Raw genomic sequence first — 26,464 nt, 5'->3', positions numbered from 1 at the left:
AGCACAGATCTAAATAATGCTAGGTGCAATTCTCATATGGACCTTACTTTGGAAATTTGAAATTTTCATCGCCATTACTCTTTCAAGTTATTGTCGTGACTGTTTCCTACATGTAAAGAATCCTCTTCTTCAGCCTGTTGCTTTTTTATATGAGCATTTTCTTTTCCATAGACTTTGAGTTGCGGTTTTGTGTGAATGTGCTCAGTTGTTAAAAGGGGATTGTCTTTGGCCATCAATCCATAATGCTTGGAATGTTTCCAGATGGCCACACTGATTTTAACTGTTCTGCTACACAATGTAGATTGTTTTAATGTTGGGCTGGGCTGTCATTGGGATACTTCCAGAGATAAAATAACTTTAAACCATTTGGCCTTTCTTATCTTTTGTTTCTCATTATTTTAAATCTCTCCTGCATCACTTACAGGAGTTTCTTACAGTTAAAAAAAAAAAAAAGAAAGAAAGAAAGAAAAGAAAAGAAAGAAAAATACATATACAAAACCCCTATAGACTCATATTTCTAAGCAAGATTCTCTTACCAAGAAATGTTATCTTTTTGCTGTGTCCTTTGTGCTTCTAAAACGTCTGAAATTTGATGAGTGAAAAAGAGCTGTTATGTTTATCCTTAAAACAAATAGTAGGTGAGCTATAATTTTTCTCAAGTTGACCTAAGAATACTAGGCCTAAAAATTAGAGGAGGAACATAAATTTAAGTTCTTAAAAATCTTTATCTGCTATCCAAAAAATAAGCAGACAAATAAAAACTTTAAAAAGATCTTAAATCCAGAAAGAATGATTTTTTTCAATGGATACCTAAGTGTTCTTTACTTTGTGCCTGTATTAAGTTCATTAATCCACTTACACAAACACTCAGATAGCTATCCATTGCTCTAATTTTTCTGTTAAATATTCATGTCAAATTATGAAAAGTAAAACTTTTGGAGAGAAAGAATCTATGTATTAAGTTTGTAAACAATCTGAACTTATAAAAACAGCACAGGCCTCACCAATGTTCTGGCCATACCCAAATGTTAGCCCTTCGGTTCTTTTGTTCATGTCTCTGTTTTATTAAACGGCTAGACTGTAAGAATTCTTAAGGAAGATAACTATGCATTATTCACAAATGTAATTCCCACATAATCCAGAACCATTCTTCTGCCATAAGGAAAATCGAAGTATTGAATATTTTTAAAACATAAAATTAGTAAAATGATTTTTTTAAATCCATTTTAATTCATCTCTGGAACCAAATGATGAAGAAAAACTACAAATGTAGACTTTTCAATATTTCTATATAAAATACCAGATCCTCAGAAAAAATTGTTAGAATTACAAACAGAAAACGCACCTGGGTAGCTCAATCAGTTGAGCATCTGACTCTTGATTTTAGTTCACATCTTGATCTCGGGGTTGTGAGTTCAAGCCCCGTGTTGGGTTCCATGCTGGTCGTGGAGCTTACTTAAAAAAATAAATTAATTAATTAATTAAATTTAATTAAATTTAAAAAATTGCAGACAGAAAAAGATTTAGATAGATATCAGAATAAGATAGTCAAATTGGGGGCCAGAATTCAATGCTTCTAACCAAAATACATCTTAAAAGAATTTGCACCAACTATGTTGTAATAGAGATTTTCGTCTTTCATATTTCTCTAGAACTTAAGGAAAAAACAGGTTAATACGTGAAAGAAATATTTGAAGGAACGAGGGCAATCAAAAAAATATTAAGCTATCAAGTTTCTTGAAACCAATAGAAAGTAACATCTTATAAATCAAAAACTAATTATAAAAAGAAAATTACAAAATATAACAGTAGATCTACTTGTGATTTATTTGGAATTTCTCCTTTGATTCAGATAAGAGTTTCTTTTGTAGATCAGATTAAGCATTACAAGATTAATGGCACACTGACACATGTATTTGAACATTTTTTTTCAAGCTAGTTCCTTTGGAGATCTGATCCTAAAGACTCGCCTGTAAATTGCCTATAACTAATTACAGTTATGTAAACACTTAATAAATGCAGAACCGAAGAATCTTCTCTCTTGGTTCCTTGATTGTTTGTTCTCCTTCTCCACAAACTTCTGAGAGTTTTGCGTTCCCCCTTTTTCCAGCAACCACAACTCTAGTCCCAAATCCATATCCTTAAAATTATATTATATTCCCTTCATCTATCTCCTAACAACTTTTCATATTGGGCTTGGCTATTGATATATGCTAGGTGATATTGTATAGTTTTCAAATCAATTGTCTGTTTCAATTCTCAATAAGATTGCTATTTTGTCTTTTGTTGTTCAATGATTCTATTTTAAGAATGAAAATTCAAGCGGGTGCCTGGGTGACTCAGTTGGTTAAGCGTCTGCCTTCGGCTCAGGTCATGATCCCAGGGTCCTGAGATTGAGTCCCGCATCAGGCTCCCTGCTCTGTGGGGAGCCTGCTTCTCCTTCTCCTCCCCACTTGTGCTCTCTCTCACTATCTCTGTCTCTCTCTCTCTCAAATAAATAAAATCTAAAAAAAAAAAAAAAAAAGAATGAGAATTCATGGGTCAAGAATTATTCTTTGGGTACCAAAATAATTCTTGGACTAAAGGTAATCTCAGGATTTCACCAGAAAGTTTCATGTGGAAAAAGAAAAATATACAAAATATGTCACCAAATTTTACCACTCTTATTTTTGTAACGTAGCTGTAATTTGAACTATTCAAGCAGGCAGCATTATTACATGAGAAAGTGTGATATGGGTATATAGGTGGAATTTTTCACTTATAATTCCACTGGAGATATAATAAAGAGAACCTGCAGACCACAGTTGGGAAGTAGCAATATATATAAAAAAAAAATTGGATTAAGATGCAATCAGTTAATTTCCATCTAACATAGCAAGCTGCACTAGAAATAATTTATTCATAGCAAGTAAATTAACAGTGAGTAACTTACTTACAGTGAGTAAATTACCAGAGTGGTTCATAGTATAAAACATACATGTTGTGAAATGATTTCTACCCGGAGAAGTAAAAATCATATACTACTATCACCATTTTTAAGATGAGAGCCTTTGCAAATAATAATGAATAATTGCATTGATTATTCATGTATTCTGTTATGGGTTCATTTATGTCCCCTCTCCCCACAAAAAAGATATATTGAAGTCCTAACTCCCAGTGCCTCTGAGTGTGACCTTATTTGGAAATTAGGTCTTTGCAGATGTAATTAATTAACATGAGGTCATATAGGAGCAGGGTGTGTCCTAAACAAATATTAAGTGATGCTCTTAAAAAAGGTAGCCGTGTGAAGACCAGGGTAATGCCATGTGATCACAGAGGCGGAGACTAGTTATCCAACTGCAAGCTAAGAAACACCAAAGATTACCAGCAACCAACAGAAGCTTGGAGGAGGCAGGGAAAGATTCCCCTACAGGTTTCAAAGGGAACATGGCCCTGCCAACAACTTGATATTGGACTTCAAGCCTCCATAACTATGAGACAGTAAGTTTCCATTGTTTTAAGTCATCCAGTTTGTAATACTTTGTTAGTTCATCTCTAGGAAACTAATACATAACACTACTTGTATTTTAAAGCAAACATTTATTTAGAATTTACTATGTATCTACCATTCTACTAATTACAGATAATGCAAAGATGATGGTTGCTTGGGATTGAAAAGTATGGGATGAGGATGAAGATGGAATGCAAATGGATATGGAGTTTATTTATGGGGGACAAAATGTCCAGAAACTAGATTCTGTTGGTTGCACAGTCATATGAATATACAAAAAAACATAGATTCAAAAGCAGTATATGAATTATACCTCAAAAAAGCTATTTAAAAAAATGAAACAGACTCTGGTTTCAAGCAAATCACAGTGAGGTTGAGGACAGAGATCAGTAAATAACTTAAGAATTTGTGGTTAATTGAAGCATGATGGAGGCTGTGTTGAGCAGTCACACTGGAATGTTACTCACCAGGATGAAGGTCAAGTGTGTGAGGAGTAGAAAAAGCCAGAAAGTGTTCTCAAAGAAGGTGACAATAGGGCCAAGTCACTAAGAATGAAGCATGGCCAAAGGAGAGGTTGGAAAAAGACATACCAGTTGGGGGAGAGCATCCTAACAGAGATGGCTTCACGTCCAAAGACCCTGAAGCAAGAAGAAACCAAATATAATATCAACATAAGCCAATTCCTCAACTTTGGATCTTTGCAAGTCTTTTTGAAGTGAAGTAGAAAGCAAAACCTGTAACAGAAATATATATGGTCATATATGCCAACCTGAGTTGGCATTTCAGGATATTTAATTTGATTTCAGAGCATAAAATGTCTCTTACTATTCACAAATTTTCCTATATTCATGTCTCTGAGCATTTAAGAAAGATAAACTCAATGAAAAAGTAGTCCTTTAAAAACATTATTTTAAATCTCTTATCTACCATATTTAGAGTCATATGAAATTTATTGGAATATACTATTTTTCTCAGGGCCCTTATGAAACATACAATAGGCTGTTTTTCAAAGACATTCTCTAAGTACATTTTGAAAAGATGAGTTAGTGCTTCTTGCTCTGTAGGCTTGAATTGATCTTGAAAATTATGCCACCTTAAGGCTAAGCTTTTCGGTTGTAAAGAGCTGGTGCGGTAGCGCACCGTGTAAGTGAACACTCAGATTCCCGTCGGTGCTGGAGCTTTATTGCAAATATGCATCTATGCGTGTTGTTGAGCGCAGAAGTGTGGTTGGTGCCGAAAATGGATTACTATTTTCAGTGAAAAAGTGAAATATGAAAAAATAGTATAAAAATCTAATGTCAAATATCTGTTGTGCATTTTAAAATGTATCTGAGAGAGATCATAGTATAGAAATAAAGAACATATGTTTTAGAGTCAGACGTATGTTATTCTGAAATTTTATTCTGCCTGTTTCTAGCTGTGGGTATTTGAACAATTTTCCTAGTTTTTCTCTGCTTGTCTCCTCATTTGTTAAACGTGGATATCAAAATATCTAGCCATAGCATTGTCATGAGAATTTAATAAGATGATGGAAAGTGCTTGCTAAGTAAAGTGAAATTTTGTTTCAGCTGAAGCAAATAAAAAGGTTTCTGATCTAATTTTTATTTATCAACTATTTTGATTATTGGGAAGTTATACGTGAAATAACTAAATGACAGTAAGGGTTTTTGTTGTTGTTCATTTTTTGTTTTGCTTCTAATAAATATACGGTAGCAGAGATGATGAGAATGTTTCTTGGGATCAGACTGATGGAGTTTGAATATTAGCTTCACCATTTACTGGGTCTACATGGAGCACTTTACTTAAACTCCCTGTACTACAGTTTTATTATCTGTAAAATTGGTTAATATTATTAACTGTAGTTATTGCAAACTATTAACTGCAGTTGTTGCCGCATGAAACATGTTTCATGTAGCATGAAAAACATGCTAAATATAATATGCAAAAGCACGCTGTACTCGTGTGTGCTCATAAATGTGAACTATTCACAACAGCCTGCACCACGGTGTCATGGTCTGCAAGGAATCCACACTCATGACCATCAGCAGAGGCATGAGAAAGTGGAAACAGACCTACAGTGGTTCCACATATACATCCTTTCAGACACAAGCTTTAAAACACTCACTCTAGGGCGCCTGGGTGGCTCAGATGGTTAAGCGTCTGCCTTCGGCTCAGGTCATGATCCCAGTGTCCTGGGATCGAGTCCCACATCGGGCTCCCTGCTCCTTGGGAGCCTGCTTCTCCCTCTGCCTCTCTCTCTCTCTCTGTCTCTCATGAATAAATAAATAAAGTCTTTAAAAAAAAAATAAAAAATAAAAAATAAAACACTCACTCTAGTTAAGTTCAAGAAGAAAAATATCCAATTTAGAAGTTTAACAAAGTGTGGGAAGGGTTTCTAAAAATTCCAGAAAATAAAATTCCATTATTAATTCAAATTAAGGAATCCATTGATTTATTTAGCAGTCTAATAGGTACAACTATTAGAGGAAGACATAATTAATTGGGAGATAAAAGTAAGAAGAAACTATTCAGAATGAAGTACTGAGACGAAAGTACTGAAGTACGGAGACGAAGTATGGAGAACACATAAGCAGGGATATAAGACATAGAGGATGGTCATCAGTAAGGGGTCCTGCCATATGGGTGTTAGAGTCCTAGGAAGAGAGGAAAGGGAGGTTGGAGGCAAAGCAATGTTTGAAGAGACAACAGCAGAATTTTCCAAATGTTCTAAAAGACATCAATACGGATTCAAGAAGCCAGAGAAATCCTAAGAAAACAATTAAAAAAAATAAAAAAAGAGAGAGAGAGAGGAAAAAAAGCCACACCTAATCATATGGTAAAATAAAAACAGAAAAAAAGCTACAGGAGATATGAAATCTGACAGCTAACTATTCTACAATAAAAATACGGAAGACAAAAGAAAATGGAATTATATATTCCATGTACTAAAATAAACCAATAATTCTGTATCTAAAATTTCCTACCTCAAATTTACCGTGATTAAAATGTCTATTTCACAAAGAAACACTGAACAGAGAGAATTCGTCACTAGCGGACCCATAGCAAAGGAAATGTCATGGGTGTTTTCCAGGCAGGTAGGAAAGAACCTCAGATGGGGAGCTAGAGTGGGAGGAAAGAATAAAAAACAATGAAATGGTAAATGTGATAAAATTTAAACAGATAAATTATTTTAAAATACCATGTACCTTAGGAGGATTTAAAAGTCTTAAGAGGATAACAGGACATCACACGGCTTAGGAAAGGACATAAGTATCAAAAAGTATTAGCCTCTTTAACTTGTCACTGTCACAGAACAACATCCACTAACCCTTACAGATCATAGAAGTACAGCATGATGAACAATCACAGAGTGAACTGACCATATGAAGACCAACCTAGTCAATAACTAGAAAATTATCAGAAATTAACCATATGGTTAACAGATAACCATATGTTCTGAAACCTAGAACTATACTCTCTAATGGTATTTGTATTGATATTAATAATAATATTAAAATATCATATATAATTTGATTTTGCTATTTTTGAACTTTATATGCTTTGAATAATATGTTATGTTTTATTTTTTATGTCTGCCATATTTTACTCAACATTGATTTTTGAAAATCATCCTTATTGCTGTAGGTATTGGTAGCTCAATAATTTCCATTACTGAGAATATACTTTTGTATGAACATGCCATAAATTATCTATTTCAATGTTGATAGGCATTTGCATTTTTTCCAGTTTTTGTTTGTTAGGTATTGTAATTGTGGAGGCAAAATTTTGAGGTGTCTCACATTGCGTCACTACATTTCAAGGAAACACAAATGTACACAGAAATATGACGGAAATTATTTCAGTAGAAATTAACGTAAAAATACAGATATTCTTCCATAGCTCCAACTTCTACCCATGAGTTTTACCCCCAAACATGTACAATACTATTAAAATAAATTATAGAAATAATAATGAAATTATGAAAAAACTTGGTGGAATCTTTTTCATCTCAAACATACTGATATCTGTGTTTGATCAGAAAATTCTGAGGACATTTCCAAACTATTAAACCCTTCAATTATCAGATGGGGACAGGGAAGTGGAAAGATTAGCCATGTCCGCCTCTGCTGACTTCATCATCTAAAAGGTGTATGCAGGTGGAGGGTGGGAGCTATAATATACCAAAGGGGTATGCTATCTTGAGACAGTAAAGAGAGAATAAGTGCCAGCTCTTTAACCATGAATCACAAGATAACTTGCTTGTTATCTGTCTCAGCTAAAGTTTCCAAATACTTACTATAGATCTAACTGTAAAAATTGACAACATAGGATGAACTAAGAGTTATATAAGTGAACCAAGCAAAATAACATCTAAAGAGTTAAATTACAAAGTGTACACACCATGTGGGGAGTACTAGAAAGCTTAAGGATAGCAGTACACAATGTAGACAGTTCTAACTACTGTTTTCTCTGTGTCTTGGCTCTTAGCATCATAATGATACTTTGGTCTATTAACTTTATACACCCATAAACTGTCCTACACTAATCATTTGGTAAGCCTACCAACTCTACATTTCACCTGTCCTTTCCCACAAACCATAGTTAAGACTGTCATAAACACCATAATAACTCAAATACTAAAATTGCTTCTATTTTGTTTAAAAAGGAAAATGATATTTTTATCATTTTATATATTTTAGCAAAGTTGCAGTTCATGCTCCTTTATAATCCTAAAGTAAAATGATCAGGTGGGTCCTCCACCCAAGATATTTCATGAGGACAGGTATCATATTGGTGTCTTACTCACCATGATATATACAGGTCCTACAGTATATTGCCTAGGCATATATTAGACAATCAATATGTGTTGAATGAAAGAACACACGTCTTTCTGGAGTATCCAATCAAATACAGATGGAGTTAGTTAAGGGTAATTACTATTGGCTAAGTGTTATACTGGAGTAGGGAGTACTTCAAAATTTTACTGGCTCTGAACAAAAGGGTTTATTTGTTGTTCAATCTTCATGCAGTTTGGCTGAGTGAATCTGCTATAGATCTCTGCTAACAGAGGCTCCGCCATCTTATTATGAGTCTCAATGCAAGTTTTCAAGGTTTGCCAGAGCAAGGGGAAAGAGCATGAAAACTAACACATCAACACGGAAATGTTTCCACCTTGAAGTGATGTGTTCTTATATCACTCAATTATATTAACTTCAAGAGGGTGGGAAAATCTAATCTTCCCAAAAGCTCAGAAGGAAAGAAGAACCAGAAATATTGATGGGCTGCAGTAATGTCTGTCTCACCAAGAGACTACAAATACCGTATGTGTTTGAGAGATAGTTTATTTAGAAACCTCCAATATATACCAAAATACTGTAATTAACTTTAGTGGCAATGTCCCAGGGAGATATTACGGGATAGTTGGGGTGTTAGTGGTGTGCATAAACACACAAAAATATACACTCATATGCACACGTGCACACACACACACATCCCTATACTCCCAACACATTAACACAGTTTTATTGAAAAAAGTTCAAAGAGTTAGATCAGAATTCTAGCTGTCATCTACTGAGAGCATTTGGAGATATAATTTAACCTTTTAAAGCCTTACTCCTAACCATGAATTGAGCGATGAGTAACTAAGAAGGAGCGAAGTATCTCTAGTACATGGAATCTGTATTTGAATTCTGATTTTGATACTTCATTCCTGAATGTCTGTCAGTGACTTACATAAATATCTGAGCCTCAATTTCCTTACCTTCACAATGGAGATACAGTATAAACTTGAACGGTTGCTGTATCAAACATAATGCTGTTTCACAAGGTGTCCTGAAACTGTAAGTTATTACCAGATATTAAGAATTTTGCTTACTTCACACTACTGTGCCTTGATCTTGGAATTTCAGCCTCCAGAACTGTGGGAAATAGATTTCTATTGTTTCTATGGCATTTTTGATATAGCAGCCCAAGCAGACTAATAGGAACACTAATGCAATCTACTGCCAATAAATTCCTATTATTTTAACTCTTGATAGCTCTAAGTTACAAATTTGACATAGAGGCTATAACAATGATCTTTTTTATAAATTTTTAATTCAGAGAATTATTGTGTATCATGGAAAACACATTAGTTTCTTTATCATGGTCATCAAGCACCCAATACAGTACCTGAGACATAATATAAATGTATGCGTGCATTGGACTCAGAACACAGTTAAGACCAAAGCCCAGTTACTCCACCAAATTACTTAAAACAGGGCAAGCAAATCATTTAAAGAGAGAAACCCTCAGTTGTCTTACGTTACACTATAAATAATAATAGTACCTGATTGACGGAGTTGCTGTGAGAATTAATTAAAGTGTGCCCCAAAATAGCAATTGTCCTTCTCATAAAGCAAGTGATTAAGTTGTAGCTCACCAGACCTCCTACTGAGGAGAACTAGAACATATTAGGGAAATAGATTGTTCAAGAGCTAGCTGGAGGCATTAGGGACCTACCCAGGTTGCTAGGACTTGCGGAGTCAAGACCCAGAGATGAGGGGACCTCGTTGAGGTGTGACAGAGCACGGTGCCCTGTAAGTCATTTGCCAATTCCTATGTGGCCAGAGTGGAGAGGTGTGAAGTCAAGCAGAAAGCACATGCTAGAGGATGGGCACCCTGGGCACAGATGTTACCACGTTGACCCCCTTGGAATGATTCTTCAAGCAAACAGGCAAGTTGTAAGGGGAAGACCAATATAGAAAAGATGATCTATTCTAGGGGCGCCTGGGTGGCTCAGTCGTTAAGCGTCTGCCTTCGGCTCGGGTCATGATCCCAGGGTCCTGGGATCGAGTCCCACATCGGGCTCCCTGCTCGGCGGGAAGCCTGCTTCTCCCTCTCCCACTCCCCCTGCTTGTGTTCCCTCTCTCGCTGTGTCTCTCTCTGTCAAATAAATAAATAAAATCTTTAAAAAAAAAAAAAAGAAAAGAAAAGATGATCTATTCTTATATATGGCTAGTAATAACTTAATTTGGTTTTGTGGGGGAAAAATGTATAATTAACTAAATTGAGACACAGGAAAACTCTGCCTTCAATAAACATCATCTGCTTCCATAATGCACCGTTTGCCTGACTTATTTTTTCAGACTCTGGTTCTTATCTTTGTGCATACAAAAGTGATGTTCATATTTCAAAAATAGAAACAGTGTGAGAAGAGTCTCTATGTCACCCTCTACATGTATAAGTGGGATCCAAATATCCTGATTCTCCACACATTATTCGGAATTACTGAGAGGAATTCAGAGATGGGTGTAATTCACTGTAATGAATGAAAAACAGTTTTGATTGTCAGAGCAGAAAAGGTAAGAGACTATTTTTCAGAAACATCCCCAGGTCGTTGTGATAATAGATACCTGAAGGAAATCACAGAAACAGGTTAATCACCTCAAGAAGGACGCAGGATAAGAGGTCTATTCATAACGGATGTCTACATTTAGGCTTACAGAGGAGGCTGCCAGGGCACAAGTGAGCTTCCTGACACTTGTAGGAGTCTATTAGAAGTGTGCATGGTGAATATAAATGATCATCGTAAACAGGAAACACCAGGGAGAAAAACTTGGAGGTATAGAAATTAGGCAAAACTTCTAAAAGGAATCCTGCTTTTTCTTTTCACATCTCTCCACACCGCTTTCTTGCCAATGTGCTGACATGCTTATGAATACTCGGAGGGTCTACGGGGCTGCCTGTGAATGTGTAGGGCTCCATTTCAGTGACCTATTATTACACTGTCACTGAAATATAGACCAGAAGGCAGAAGCATACAGCAGCTTTCTGTAACCCTGAGATACTGCTTGGTCTTTTTGCCATTTCTTTGGAAGTATGCTAACTCCTGGCAAGTCCGAAGGTAAAAAAAAAAAAAAAAAAAGCTCATAGAAAGCAACTCTTCATTCCCCGTGGGTGCCACATGACTGAGAATACAAGCCTCAATACTGAATCACACTCTTCCCTGCAATTCCAAGACCCAGCAGGCATACAGCTCAGGATGACCCTGGGTATTTGAAGGAGATTAATCACTATTGATCTGTTAAGAATACCAAGAGTCATCTGACCCCAGGAGGACTGTCAAAATTATAGTTGGTGACAAATTTGAGGGGAACTTTTTTTTTAGAAACATGAAAATATTTGGGTTATTAAAGCGGGTTCCCTATAAGACAGTTTATGTCTATAAACAGAGACAAAGCATTAGGATAAGCTTCTCCAAGCATGCTTATGCATGCATGTGGGCATCTGCATGTTCAATAAGAATGATAAAATGAAATCTGTAACATAACAATTTAGTTTTTTTAACAACAAATCTAAAGGCTGTTTAGTATTTAAGAGACTTAATGATAAAAGTAAAACATTTAACTAGTACATCAGACATTATAAAAAATTGTATAAAAAGACAAAAAATAGAAATCAGAAACAGTAAATAATATTAATAAATTAAAAAAAGAGAATGTACTGGGGCCCCTGGGTGGCTCAGTCAGTTAAGTGTCTGCCTTGGACTCAGGTCATGATCTCAGGGTCCTGGGATGGAGCCCAGCATTGGGCTCCAAGCTCAGCGGGGAGTCTGCTTCTCCCTCTCTCTCTGCCTCTCTTCCATGCTTGTGCACATGCGCATGCTCTCTATCTCAAGTGAATAATTTTCTTTAAAAATCTTTAAAAAAAATGTACCACTCATTAGAATAATATTGTTGGAATTCAGTTTCTAAGAGTAAAAGAGGAATGGGATAAAGTCATTTAGGTTAATAAGAGGAAACCATTTCTCGACCACGTAAAACCATTCCACAAAGATAATATCATCCTCATGAATAAGCTATTCAAAAGATTAATAATAACTAACGGTCACTTTTACTCTCAGTTGTCTATTCAAAGTTGGTACAGGTAGTTAAAAATCAAATGTAGGTGCTCTATGTTGTTGTATTTAGGGTATGTAGAAATGGCAATTTTCCTCAATGGACACATCCTAATCACAAATGGAGTTTACTTAGGTCTTCCAGACCTGTTGTAAGCTGGCTTTATAAATGTCATTTCCATTGAACAATGAAATGCTGTATGCGCAACCAATTTTGTGGTTTGATGGATTCCATAACACCAGTTCATCACAGGCAGTTAAGTTGCAAAGTCATTTGGTTACATGCGTCACAGGGTCAGATGCTCAGTCCTAGGATCTGCTTTTAAAATGGAGAATAATCATCAACAAAAAAGAGCCAGTACTGTGATTCTCCTACTAGGGATTTTCAGAGGTTCTCTAGAGCTTCCGTACCTGCCATTGACAGTTATGGGTCATCAAACCCAAGAGGGAGGGCCCCTTCTACTACATTCTAGAACTGCCAGAGAATTTTACTTGATCCAGACCCCATTTAAATGAGTCAGCCTAACAGGTTTTGATCAATGGGTCAGAGCAACCTACGGAAATGTGCCTCTGTGTTTATGGTAGGCAAAGCAGGATACAGAAAATTGTTTCTCAGAATATTCTTAAAATCCCCAGATCATTGACTTGTCGGGACCTCTCCCATTTGTCAAGCCCTGGACTTATATGGGATTTATATATTTCCTCTGTCATATATTCTCACTAAGGTTTGCTGCCTCCCACTTACCAGATCCAATTAACAAAATGTCATCAATGAATGGACAGGGTGGTGTTCAATGCGCTACTAATATGATTGCAGTACTTGAAATCTACATTTCTGCAGAAAGTAAGAGAATCGAAAATATCCTGATGTAAGAAAGGGTAGTGAGACTGCTATCCAGGGCTCATGAAGCAAAATGATCTGAGGATCTTTGTTGAAGGGAGTTGAAAAGAAAGCATCGTGCTATGTCAAAAGTTGCATCCCAGCTGCCAGAGGCTGTCTTTATTTGATCCAGTAGAGATAACACACCTATAATCACGGCTGGAATTTATATCTCCCCCCAGGTATATTTTTAATAATCCCTAGTCATTGTGCAAGGCCCACCCGGCTTTTTCACCAATCAGGCATATCCTATAGAGACCCATTAGGAAACACTCTGAACACTTCAAGGCTTCAATGATGCCACCATGTTGTTTTGTGTCCTCATGGATGCAATAATGCTTCTAGTTTGCTACCATGAGAGATGAAGGGTTAAAGGAGACTGTTTCAGGGCTTCCACTCAACCCATCCTAACATAATAGCTCCTCACAGGTCTGGTAACACATGTGGAGATTCTACATGTTCCTAAGTATATCTGTTCTCATTGTATATTCTAGAATTGAAACAACAACCACAGGATGGACTTGTGGTTTGATTGGACTCCTCAGAGACAGACTTGGGCCAAAACAATGTTTATCATTTGACTTCCACAAATTTCTACTTTGAACAATGGATCTTAGTGGAATCTCAGAAGATTCATGTAAACAGAGTCCAGCCTTATGTCATTCAGGTAAATGGCTAGAAGTACCTTTAGGGAAAGACTTGTAGGATGATTCTCAGATATGGAAGTGGGCTGTGATAAGGGTTCTTCCTCAAGTAACCTCGCCTCTTATCAATTGAGGAACATCAGGTTTGTGAATTGACTTGGTTCGGAAAGTGAGCAAGATGCAATCAATCCCCACTAATGCAACTTAAGTTGATTTCAATCTAACAGACTCTGAATTATTCAATTATATATGTCAAACGGGACCTAAAGGGGCTACCCATCTATGTCACCCCTAGGGATTTGTGATGAATTAGCCACAACCACAGACACCTGAAGCTTATCGTGGTAATCAGGCACACCTTATCTGATAGTGAGGTGTCACCATCTGGCCTCTACCACTTTGCAATTACTGTTAAAAGAATAGGTTTTATGCAGCAAAACCAAACTGAACTAAAAACAAACAACCTCTCCCAATGTGGGGGAGGGGAAGGGAAGCATTAAAAATTGATAATAAAATTAATTATTTTTTAAAGTTATTTTCTTAGATTTTGTGATGTTAGTTTTATTTCACAGCTTTTAAGACATTTCACTTGTTGTGGTTGTTTTTATCATTCGAAATAATCATTATTGCAATTTTTCACATTTATAATATTGCACTTTTTACTTAAAGGACTTCAAAATTATATGAGCCACTGAACCCACAAAACTTTACTCAACCCCTGAATCCATTTTGACTGCAACCTCATCCAATGCCACCTATGGCCCTTGGAGGAGAGATACTATCTCATTTCTTCAGGTCCTGGTGCAGGAGGCATTGTCCAGCCTTGCCAGAGATATGGTGAGGGAATGGGAGGTGTGGCTGAGCAGGTTGCACCTAATTAGTCCACTCCAGCATGCCTTTCTGCTAGAGCATTTGATTCCTTTAGCACAGGGATGAGAAAACTTTCTGTAAAGTACCAGATAGTAAATATTTTGGGTTTTGTGGGCCCTATGGACCCTATTGTAACCATATAACCTTGCCATTTTTGTGCAAAATCTTCCATATATAATGCATAATATGGGTGTGACTGTGTTCCAATAAAACTTTATTTATGAAAATAAGCTGGCTGGCCCAACCTGACCCATGGGCTGACCTGTGATATAGAGTGTGCCCAACAGCTCTGGAAATTAAATCCCATCGATTGAGATGACTTAATTAACTAACTTAATAATCTATCAATGCCACTCCCAGTTGCTTGAGCTAATATATTAAATCCTTGCTTCTAGGTGGGTGTATCTATCTTTTTTATCCTTCTTGGTCTATCAAATCCACTCCAACACATTCTCCAGTTTCCTGTTAATTCAGATTGAAGATGTTCTGCAACTTGTCTAGTATATAGAGTCTTTTCTCCCTGAGAGGACCATCTCTGGTACTTCCTTCTCTGAGCCTCACTGGGATCTGACTTTCACTGTAGGCCTGGGAGTCATGCATGAATGTGGTGAGAAGAGACATCCCTAGTCAAGGCAAGTACCCCTCAGGGAGATTTAGGGGTTCAAAGCTCTTAACATTTATTCTGTCTGCTCATGTATCTCCATCCCACGTGGCAGTAGCATCCTTCTTCTCTTAAGAATCTTTTAGTAGCAGGACCCTGGAGGGTCACATTCATCAATGCTGTAATCATGGGACCTGGGCCTAATTTTCACCCTTCTTTCTGGTGTAGCTTCAGAGGATTAAGGCCATCTTTAAGGCTGTCTTGGTGGCCCTCTGAGTTTCCATTCATGCCCCAAGTTGGGCATATATCCGAGTCTTTCAGTTGGTCCAATTCCCTGCGTATTCTCTCCATGACCATCTGAAACAGCCAGCCATGCCTTACTTGTTACACTTATCACTGTAGCTGTAGTGGCTCTGAATTACATCCATTTGCTCTCAGAACACCTTGTTGCCTTCATGATGCCACCATATGCCACCATATGCCACAGATCACGATGCCCTGGCAAGGAGATGATAAGTGCACTCATCCAGTAGGAAAGTAATCCAATACCAGAATTCAACTGTGAGGTCTGTTTCCTGGGGCCATTGTTCGTGACAATTTCCATACCAAAGTCCCAGAAGAAATCAATGTACTCTCAGGAGGGGAACTGAAAAGATCTAATAGAATTTAATGAAATGGCTAATTTATTATGGTGTTAGTTGGCTTATGTTAACTAACTGTGGATAGTAAGAGCCCCAGGGTCAGTAAGGGGTGGGGGGAGCATTACCATCCCAGGTCTGAAGGAGCAAGGAAAAGGTGCATTTGTAGAACACAAAAACTGGTAGCTGTAGATGCTGAATGAAGGGCTGACCAGTAGTCTAGCTTTGGGCAGAGGAAGACAGCCACAACCAAAACACAGACTAACAGGGAGAAGCCAGAAGAGTAAAACCCTGGCTTCTCTCTCTTCCTGCCATCTATGATTGTTGCTGTTGTCTATTGGTTGGCACCATCCAGACGACACAGGATGGGGGAGATGGGTTGATTCTACCCATAGAGATTGCCTCCTGGGACAGAGCACAGTCAGAAAAAGAGTCGAGAGTAGAACCGGTGGGACAGAATTAGTATATCCAGCACAGAGATCTCGTATCTCATATCTCCTTGCCTTCGACTAATCTCAGTTTCTTTATAGGTAAAATAACTTCTGTTATTTGCTTAAATAATTAACCACTTACCAAGTTTGTGGTTCACAGTATTTACCAATCTATAGCTGCTCAGATTATTACTCGAGTGCCACAAAAATATTCAGAAGAAGGTATTCTAGAACTCATGTTGTTTGATGTTTAAGTACTTTGAAAGCATGTGCATCGTGTTTTGCAAATTATCTGCAAAACGGGTATAAGAAAATCTTATAATCTGTATTAAAGAGCAACCATATTTAAGGATAGTACCAGAATAGATATTTAGTAAATGAGCTTTTTTTCTTTTTATTACTTGTAACTAGACACAAAAATACTCAGAAGCCTTGATTCCAAGTGTAGTACCTTCTGATAACTAAAATGCTTGTTATGTTCATGCAATGTGTTATCCATGGACAATCAATGTTATTTATAACCTGTAGAATTTAAAGGTTAAATAATTTTAAAGACACTATATAACAACCTAGTCCAAGAGGACTTCTGAAAAAAATGTCTTTACTTAATAACCTTTGTTATCAGATAATCATGTGGGGGGGGGATGGTCATTTGATTAAGAATTAATAGTGATTAGTGATACCAAGGGAATGCTACACTACCTAAACAAATTTCCAACAGTTGAAGATAAGAATATGGAGAATATTACTTCAGAACTGACTAATAGGTTTCCTATGGGAACTGCAACAGTTAGGACATACCAGATTTATAGAATCAGTTTTCTTTCCTTTTTCCCTGTGACATGTATCATAGTCTGTGCATTAGCAGAGGAGGATGTCTACTTGTGTTCCATATCTCGATTCTGGTCCAGGATGTGTCTTGATGTTCAATATGTTTTAGACATGGATTTTCCTAAAGACGGGGGATATCCATTGTAAGAAGGGGAGAGCTTTACTCAGTTTCAACCCCGCTATTTAGAAGAGTTTCACAAGATCGATTTCTTGTTATCAGAAGGCTGTTTGCAGCTCCAGAAGACTAATCCAATGGGAAGGAAATTTTATCAGTGATTTGAGTTGTTTTATAAAATCCAAAGGGACAAGTATGACCTGAACAACTCCTTCACCAGAGGTGGGAGAACTTAAGGTCAACACAGAGCTGTTTTCTTGTTACTCCCTTACTCCAGACAGGATGACTTACAGAAGGGGAAGTCTCAAAAGCAGAGCTGCAGGACATCTTGTTACCTTGCCCAGATGGCAAAACTCATAACCAGCCCTGTTACAATTGCTACTTGGGGTCTTGATCTATAAAGGTTCAGGTTTCTCAGTTCTATTATTTTCTTTGCAATCTGGGCATTCAATAATTTAATGCTGGACAAACATGTTCAGAGAAGTGCTCTCACAGCCCTGAGAAATCATATAATAGTGCCCTCATATCCTTGGACCAGAAAAGGGCAGATCATTTCCTCTACCGATAGGACACTTGGGGATAACATGGAAGAGTATCATCTCTTCAACCCATTTTTGAACATGCTGGTTTGTTTCCTCTCTGTCCAAGCAGATCTAAACTGAAATGCCATGGGTAAGTCATGGACAGAGAAGACTGAGGGCCGCATCTAAGCCAAAGCTGCAATCCACCAGAGCCTGTCAGAGGAAACAGGAAGTCAGCACCTCAGGGAAAAGATGACAGTGATTCTGGAGGTGGGACTAGGTGATTACAAGGGACAAGAAGACACTGCAAGTCTTGGGAGCAGTGGGTGATTTTGAAATGGCCTCACCTCCTGACACATTGTCCTCTATAGTTGTAGGCCCTTACAATAATTTGTCAGGTGCCCTTTCTGAGTTTGTTTTGTCTTGTTTTAACCAAAATAGTTTAGAGGAATCCAAAGTCCTCTGCAGTCTTGGTTCTAGCTGTGCCAGAGATAGCTGGACCCTGTAGTTCATGTTCTTGAAGTATGGATAGATGGTATAGGGTGGGCAGGTAGGGAGAAAGAAGGAAAGAGAAGAGGAAACAGGAGAAAGGATAATGAGCATTGCCCTCATGAGAGCAAGGAGGAGCACAATGCCTTCCTCATAGCATGGTTGAGATGAGACAAAAACTGACCATGATTCGATAAATTGTAGAAGCTGAGTAATTGGAATACACCACTTCATTATGCTAGTCTATGTAGCTTGTCTATAGTTGCAAGATTTCATAATATAAACTTTTTTTTAATAGTTGGGGCTATTGGTAGAAATGGAGCATTATGTGTGTGTGTGTGCACACGCACACATGCATGCATATGTGTGTGCACAACTTTGCACACACATACTCTGTGTTTAGGAGAGGAGAACTGAGAGCATAGGCAAAGAGAAAGAAAAAGTAAAAAACCAAAAGTGTTATATTTATGTAACCATAACCTTTTGGGCAGGAGCTTACATTTCACACTCAGGAACAATGAGATACTCCTAGGAAAGAATATTGGGCCAATTTAAAGAGCTCTTATGAACGCTCTGAGTGATGTGATGGTAGAAACAAGTTAAACATTCATCCAAGAGTCCAGGCAAGAAAGCAGCATATACACTATAAGGTAGGTTAAGGGGACCTAGATGAGGGCACAGACACGAGGAACACAAGGATGCAAGTTATACAGCTAAGAAACGAAATACAGAAGGAAAGGGGGAAAGAAGAGAATAAATCTTCAGAATGTTTGAAACCAGTGATGGGGGCAATTTGGACTACTATGGATAGTCAGAGAGCCTAGGAAGACCCTACTGGAATGCAGGCACGGGAAACACAAGGAAAGGGAACATTCTTATCAATGTCACCACTCCCGGCTGATAGCACGTTCCTTTCAAGGGTTCCTTCTAATTACCGCCCATGCTCATCACTTCCGTGTCATTGCTACCGCCAGTTAACTACTAAGAACTCAGTGTTCACACTATTCCTTGTCTAAAATTCCTAAACCTTTCCTTTGAACAAATCTCTCTCTCCCTTATTTAAAATTCTATATTTCCCCACTGACTAGAGAATAAAGTAAAAAAAAAAAAAAAAGGTTTAATGTTATATCTTTATTCTCTAACTCCTACCTTCTTTTCCAGAGCTATTTCTTATTAAACTCAACATGACATTCAATTGAAGTCAAACTAGTCTCCTAACTGAAGCGTGACTTCACTCATGATCCTCTCAATATCCTCTTTTTTTGCCTTAAAAACATTCTCCATTCTTCAAGGCATGGCTCTGTTTCCACTCTCTCTGTGACGGTTTCTCTGAAAACTAGACCATAATCAGTCCCTCCCTCCTCTAAACAACTCCAGCATCACACTGAGATGATTGCGTATCTTTGTTGGATGCATAGCATATTCGCTTAGTGCACAGGTCACGCAAACAGATGGAGCTCCATTTGCCGCTCCTTGCTTTGCGACCTCAGGAAATATCTTAATTTCTCTGAGTCTCAGTTTCTGTATTCCCGGTGGCTTCCCATCTCAGTCCTTATTAAAGATCAGCTTAGACTCTACAAGACTCTGCATGATTTAACTTCTCTCCAAATACCCAATTTTTTCCCCCTCCAGCCCCTCCCTCAGTCAACTGGCTGCAGACACAGTGGTCTCTTTGCTGTTCCTTGACCACACTGAACCTAAGCCACCTCTGGGCAGCCTTTGATCAGCCTGCTGGCTCTCCCAGCAGAGGGTCACCAGACCAATTCCCCACTTCCATCAGTCTCTCTCTAATTGTCTCCTTATCAAGGAGGCTTTCCCTCACCATCGTAGTTAATGGATCCCAACACCCCAGCCTGTATGTTCCCTTCCCTTACTTCACTTCTTTGTCCCATAACATGAATACCATTTTCTGTATTGTATGTGTGTGTGATTGCCTGGCTTCCTTCCCTGGGAGGTGAGCTCTGTGAGGGAAGCTGCTTTGTTTTGCTCATTGATCTACCTACAGATAGATCATGGAGGGCACTGGCTCATACTATGCTCCTTATAAATATTTTTTTTATTTCTTTAAAGATTTTATTTATTTATTTGACAGAGAGAGAGATAGCGAGAGCAGGAACACAAGCAGGGGGAGTGGGAGAGGGAGAAGCAGGCTGCCTGCCAAGCAGGGAGCCCGATGTGGGGCTCGATCCCAGGACCCTGGGATCATGACCTGAGCCAAAGGCAGATGCTTAACGACTGAGCCACCCAGGTGCCCCATAAATATTTTTTAAAATAAATGCTGAACTCCCAGTTGTGTGGAAATAGAGTGGAATAACCTATTCATAGTTCTCAATAAATGGAAAATTTTATTAACATTATTATTTAGTTGAGGCACTTTATTTGCAAAAAATATTATAAACCTAGTAAACATGGATGAGGTGTTAATTATTTCCTTCCTTTCCAGTGGTTTGAACATTGATGTAAGCTTTTAATGTCTGCTATTTTGGAAGGGAAAGAAGTGCAACTTACTTCTCAGCTTTGAACGTATCAGATAGAGGAGAAGAAGAGCATGCAATTTTTATTATTTTCATGACTTGATTCACTTTCCCTTCTTTAAGAATGGGATCACTCAATAAAATTCTCTGACTTTTCTCTCCTGTTTTGGTTTCTGGAGAGACTTAGAAGTAGAAGGCTCTTTGCGGGTCCCCTGGAAGTAGTGGTACTATAAAAGGGTGAACAATAAGAGGAGTTTATGTGAAAGAGGAAGAGGGAATTGGGACTGTCAGACTTATCATGCATTAAGTTCTGGCATTTGTCTATATGAGGGTACTTTTTCAAAATGGAAACAAATGAACTCAATTAAAAAAAAAGATTCATTTATTTATTTGAGAGAGAGAGACAATGAGTGGGGAAAGGGGCAGAGGGAGAGGGAAAGAGACAATCTCAAGCAGACTCCCCACTGAGCACAGGGCCAGACACGGAGCTCAATCCCATGACCCTGAGATCATGACCTGAGCCAAAATCAAGAGTGAGATGTTTTATTTTTTTAAAGATTTTATTTATTTATTTGACAGAGAGAGACACAGCGAGAGCAGGAACACAAGCAGGGGGAGAGGGAGAGGGAGAAGCAGGCTTCCCCCCGAGCAGGGAGCCCGATGCAGGGCTCGATCCCAAGACCCTGGGATCATGACCTGAGCCGAAGGCAGACGCTTAACGACTGAGCCACCCAGGCACCCCAAGAGTGAGATGCTTAACTGGCTGAGCCACACAGGTGCCCCACGAACTCAGTTTTGGAATATCAAAGTAAACATGAGTTGTGAATTCTCGACTCCAGTAAAACAGTTCACCTGTTCTCTAACTGCAATTATTCTCTAGTTGTTTTGAAGACTGAAGCTTGCAAACATCGTACTGGAAAACTCGTTTGGGGAAATATTTTCTATAATTTAATCTAGTGTTCTCTGTAATAAGATTTCAAAGCTAGACCATTTGTTTAGCAAGATGGTCCCTGTCTAATTCTGTGAGTAACTGTATTTAATTGATTTTTTAAGTGAAAGGAGGAAAGAGAAGAACTTTAGAAATCAGAGAGGTAGAAAAACCATGAGAGACTCTTAATTCTAAGAAACAACCTAGGGTTGCTGGAGGGGAGGTGGGTAGGGGGATGGGGTAGTTGGGTGATGGGCATTAAGGAGAGCACATGATGTGATGAGCACTGGATGTTATATGCAACTGATGAATTAGTGAACTCTGCATCTGAAACTGATGATATACTATATGTTGGCTAATTGGATTTAAAAAAAAGAAACAATGGCAACTCCAGTTAGTGACTGGCTAAGTGGCGAGCAGTAGCAAAGCTCTATAAGGTGGGTGTGTTGGGCACACCTGCATGGGGAGATATCCACGGGCAGCTACAATCACATTTGTCTCCATCTTCCACATTCTAGCAATATAATTTCTAATGTTTCTTATTCTGCTATTTTACTCAGCTACACATTACTTTCAGGATTGTTTCTCACATCGTGATCTTTTGATAACTTATTTTTTGGCTTTTCATTTTGTGTTTTTTTTAACCCCTAAATCTTTCTGGTCTGTAGATATAATATGAGTGAAAAATAGTAATATATAAAAGATAGAAAACATAAAATTTGCTGTGTTTCAAGGCTGTGAGAAAGCACATGATTAATTAAATGTTTATCTTATCACAATGAAAATGCTAACCACCCTTGCTTTATTATTTTTTTAATAATTTTTTTTTATTTTATTATGTTATGTTAATCACCATATACTACATCATTAGTTTTTTTTTTTTTTTTTTTTTAAGATTTTATTTATTTATTTATTTGACAGAGAGAGACATAGCGAGAGCAGGAACACAAGCAGGGGGAGTAGGAGAGGGAGAAGCAGGCTTCCCGCAGAGCAGGGAGCCCGATGTGGGGCTCGATCCCAGGACCCTGGGATTATGACCTGAGCTGAAGGCAGACGCTTAACGACTGAGCCACCCAGGCGCCCTACATCATTAGTTTTTAATGTAGTGTTCCGTGATTCATTGTTTGCATATAACACCCAGTGCTCCATTCAGTACGTGCCCTCTTTAATACCCATCACCAGGCTAACCCATCCTCCCACGCCATCCCCTCTAGAACCCTCAGTTTATTTCTCAAAGTCCATAGTCTCTCATGGTTCATCTCTCTCTCCGATTCCCCCCCTTCATTTTTCCGTTCCTACTATCATCTTCTTTTTTTTTTTTAACATATAATGTATTATTTGTTTCAGAGGTACAGGTCTGTGATTCAACAGTCTTACACAATTCACAGTGCTCACCATAGCACATACCCTCCCCAGTGTCTATCACCTAGCCACCCCATCCCTCCCACCCCCCACAACTCTAGCAACCCTCAGTTTATTTCCTGAGATTAATAATTCCTCATATCAGTGAGATCATATGATACATGTCTTTCTCTGATTGACTTATTTCGCTCAACATAATACCCTCCAGTTCCATCCACGTCGTTTTGCAAAAAGGCAAGATTTCATTCCGTTTAATGGCTGCATAATATTCCATTGTATATATATACCACCTCTTCTTTATCCATTCATTTGTCGATGGACATCTTGGCTCTTTCCACAGTTTGGTTATTGTGGACATTGCTGCTATAAACATCAGGGTGCACGTACCCCTTCGGATCACTACATTTGTATCTTTGGGGTAAATACCCAGTAGTGAAATTGCTGGGTCATAGGGTAGCTCTATTTTCAACTTTTTGAGGAACCTCCATCCTGTTTTCCAGAGTGGCTGCACCAGCTTGCATTCCCACCAACAGTGTAGGAGGGTTCCCCTTTCTCCGCATCCCCACCAACATCTGTTGTTTCCTGACTTGTTAATTTTAGCCATTCTGACTGGTGTGAGGTGGTATCTCATTGAGGTTTTGATTTGGATTTCCCTGATGCCGAGTGATGTTGAGCACTTTTTCATGTGTCTGTTGGCCATTTGGATGTCTTCTTTGGAAAAATGTCTGTTCATGTCTTCTGCCCATTGCTTGATTGGATCATTTGTTCTTTGAGTGTTGAGTTTGATGAGTTCTTTATAAATTTTGGATACTAGCCCCTTATCTGATATGTCATTTGCAAATATCTTCTCCCATTCTGTCGCTTGTCTTTTGGTTTTGTTGACTGTTTCTTTTGCTGTGCAAAAGCTTTTTATCTTGATGAAGTCCCAATAGTTCATTTTTGCCCTTGCTTCCTTGCCTTTGGCGATGTTTCTAGGAAGAAGTTGCTGCGGCTGAGGTCGAAGAGGTTGCTGCCTGTGTTCTCCTTTAGGATTTTGATGGACTCCTGTCTCACATTGAGGTCTTTCAACCATTTGGAGTCTGTTTCTGTGTGGTGTAAGGAAACGGTCCAGTTTCATTCTTCTGCATGTGGCTGTCCAATTTTCCCAACACCATTTGTTGAAGAGACTATCTTTTTTCCAATGGACATTCTTCCCTGCTTTGTCGAAGATTAGTTGACCATACAGTTGAGGGTCTATTTCTGGGCTCTCTATTCTGTTCCATTGATCTATGTGTCTGTTTTTGTGCCAGTACCATACTGTCTTGATGATGACCGCTTTGTAATAGAGCTTGAAGTCCGGAATGGTGATGCCACCAGCTTTGCTTTTCTTTTTCAACATTCCTCTGGCTATTCGGGGTCTTTTCTGGTTCCATACAAATTTTAGGATTATTTGTTCCATTTCTTTGAAAAAAGTGGATGGTATTTTGATGGAGATTGCATTGAATGTGTAGATTGCTCTAGCTAGCATTGACATCTTCACAATATTTGTTCTTCCAATCCACGAGCATGGAACGTTTCTCCATTTCTTTGTGTCTTCCTCAATTTCTTTCATGAGTATTTTATAGTTTTCTGAGTACAGATCCTTTGCCTCTTTGGTTAGATTTATTCCTAAGTATCTTATGGTTTTGGGTGCAATTGTAAATGGGATCGACTCCTTAATTTCTCTTTCTTCTGTCTCATTGTTGGTGTATAGGAATGCCACTGACTTCTGTGCATTGATTTTATATCCTGCCACTTTACTGAATTCCTGTATGAGTTCTAGCAGTTTTGGGGTGGAGTCTTTTGGGTTTTCCACATAAAGTATCATATCATCTGCAAAGAGTGAGAGTTTGACTTCTTCTTTGCCAATTCGGATGCCTTTGATTTCTTTTTGTTGTCTGATTGCTGTGGCTAGGACTTCTAGTACTATGTTGAATAGCAGTGGTGATAGTGGACATCCCTGCCGCGTTCCTGACCTTAGGGGGAAAGCTCTCAGTTTTTCCCCATTGAGAATGATATTTGCTGTGGGTTTTTCATAGATGGCTTTTATGATATTGAGGTATGTACCCTCTATCCCTATACTCTGAAGAGTTTTGATCAAGAAAGGATGCTGTACTTTGTCAAATGCTTTTTCTGCATCTATTGAGAGGATCATATGGCTCTTGTTCTTTCTTTTATTAATGTATTGTACCACATTGATTGATTTGCAGATGTTGAAACAACCTTGCAGCCCAGGGATAAATCCCACTTGGTCGTGGTGAATAATCCTTTTAATGTACTGTTGGATCCTATTGGCTAGTATTTTGGTGAGAATTTTTGCATCCATGTTCATCAGGGATATTGGTCTGTAATTCTCCTTTTTGATGGGGTCTTTGTCTGGCTCTGGGATCAAGGTAATGGTGGCCACATAAAACGAGTTTGGAAGTTTTCCTTCCATTTCTATTTTTTGGAACAGTTTCAGAAGAATGGGTATTAATTCTTCTTTAAATGTTTGGTAGAATTCCCCTGGGAAGCCATCTGGCCCTGGGCTTTTGTTTGTTGGAAGATTTTTGATTACTGCTTCAATTTCCTTAGTAGTTATAGTTCTGTTCAGGTTTTTTATTTCTTCCTGGTACAGTTTTGGTAGTTTATACATCTGTAGGAATGTATCCATTTCTTCTAAATTATCTAATTTGCTGGCATATAGTTGCTCATAATATGTTCTTATAATTGTTTGTATTTCTTTGGTGTTGGTTGTGATCTCTCCTCTTCTATTCATGATTTTATTTACGTGGGTCCTTTCTCTTTTCTTTTTGATAAATCTGGCCAGGGGTTTATCAATCTTATTAATTCTTTCAAAGAACCAGCTCCTAGTTTTGTTGATATGTTCTACTGTTCTTTTGGTTTCTATTTCATTGATTTCTGCTCTGATCTTTATTATTTCTCTTCTCCTGCTGGGTTTAGGCTTTAGTTGCTGTTCTTTCTCCAGCTCCTTTAGGTGTAGGGTTAGGTTGTGTATTTGAGACCTTTCTTGTTTCTTGAGAAAGGCTTGTATTGCTATATACTTTCCTCTTAGGACTGCCTTTGCTGCATTGCAAAGATTTTGAATAGTTGTGTTTTCATTTTCATTGGTTTCCATGAATTTTTTTAATTCTTCTTTAATTTCCTGGTTGACCCATTCATTCTTTAGTAGGATGCTCTTTAGCCTCCATGTATTCGAGTTCTTTCCGACTTTCCTCTTGTGATTGAGTTCTAGTTTCAAAGCACTGTGTTCTGAAAATATGCAGGGAATGATCCCAATATTTTGGTCCTGGT

This window comes from Halichoerus grypus, chromosome 4 (assembly GCF_964656455.1).
Source record: "Halichoerus grypus chromosome 4, mHalGry1.hap1.1, whole genome shotgun sequence".
Taxonomy (NCBI): Eukaryota; Metazoa; Chordata; class Mammalia; order Carnivora; family Phocidae; genus Halichoerus; species Halichoerus grypus.
The sequence above is the reverse complement of the archived record's forward strand: the minus strand, read 5'-3'. Positions refer to the sequence as shown.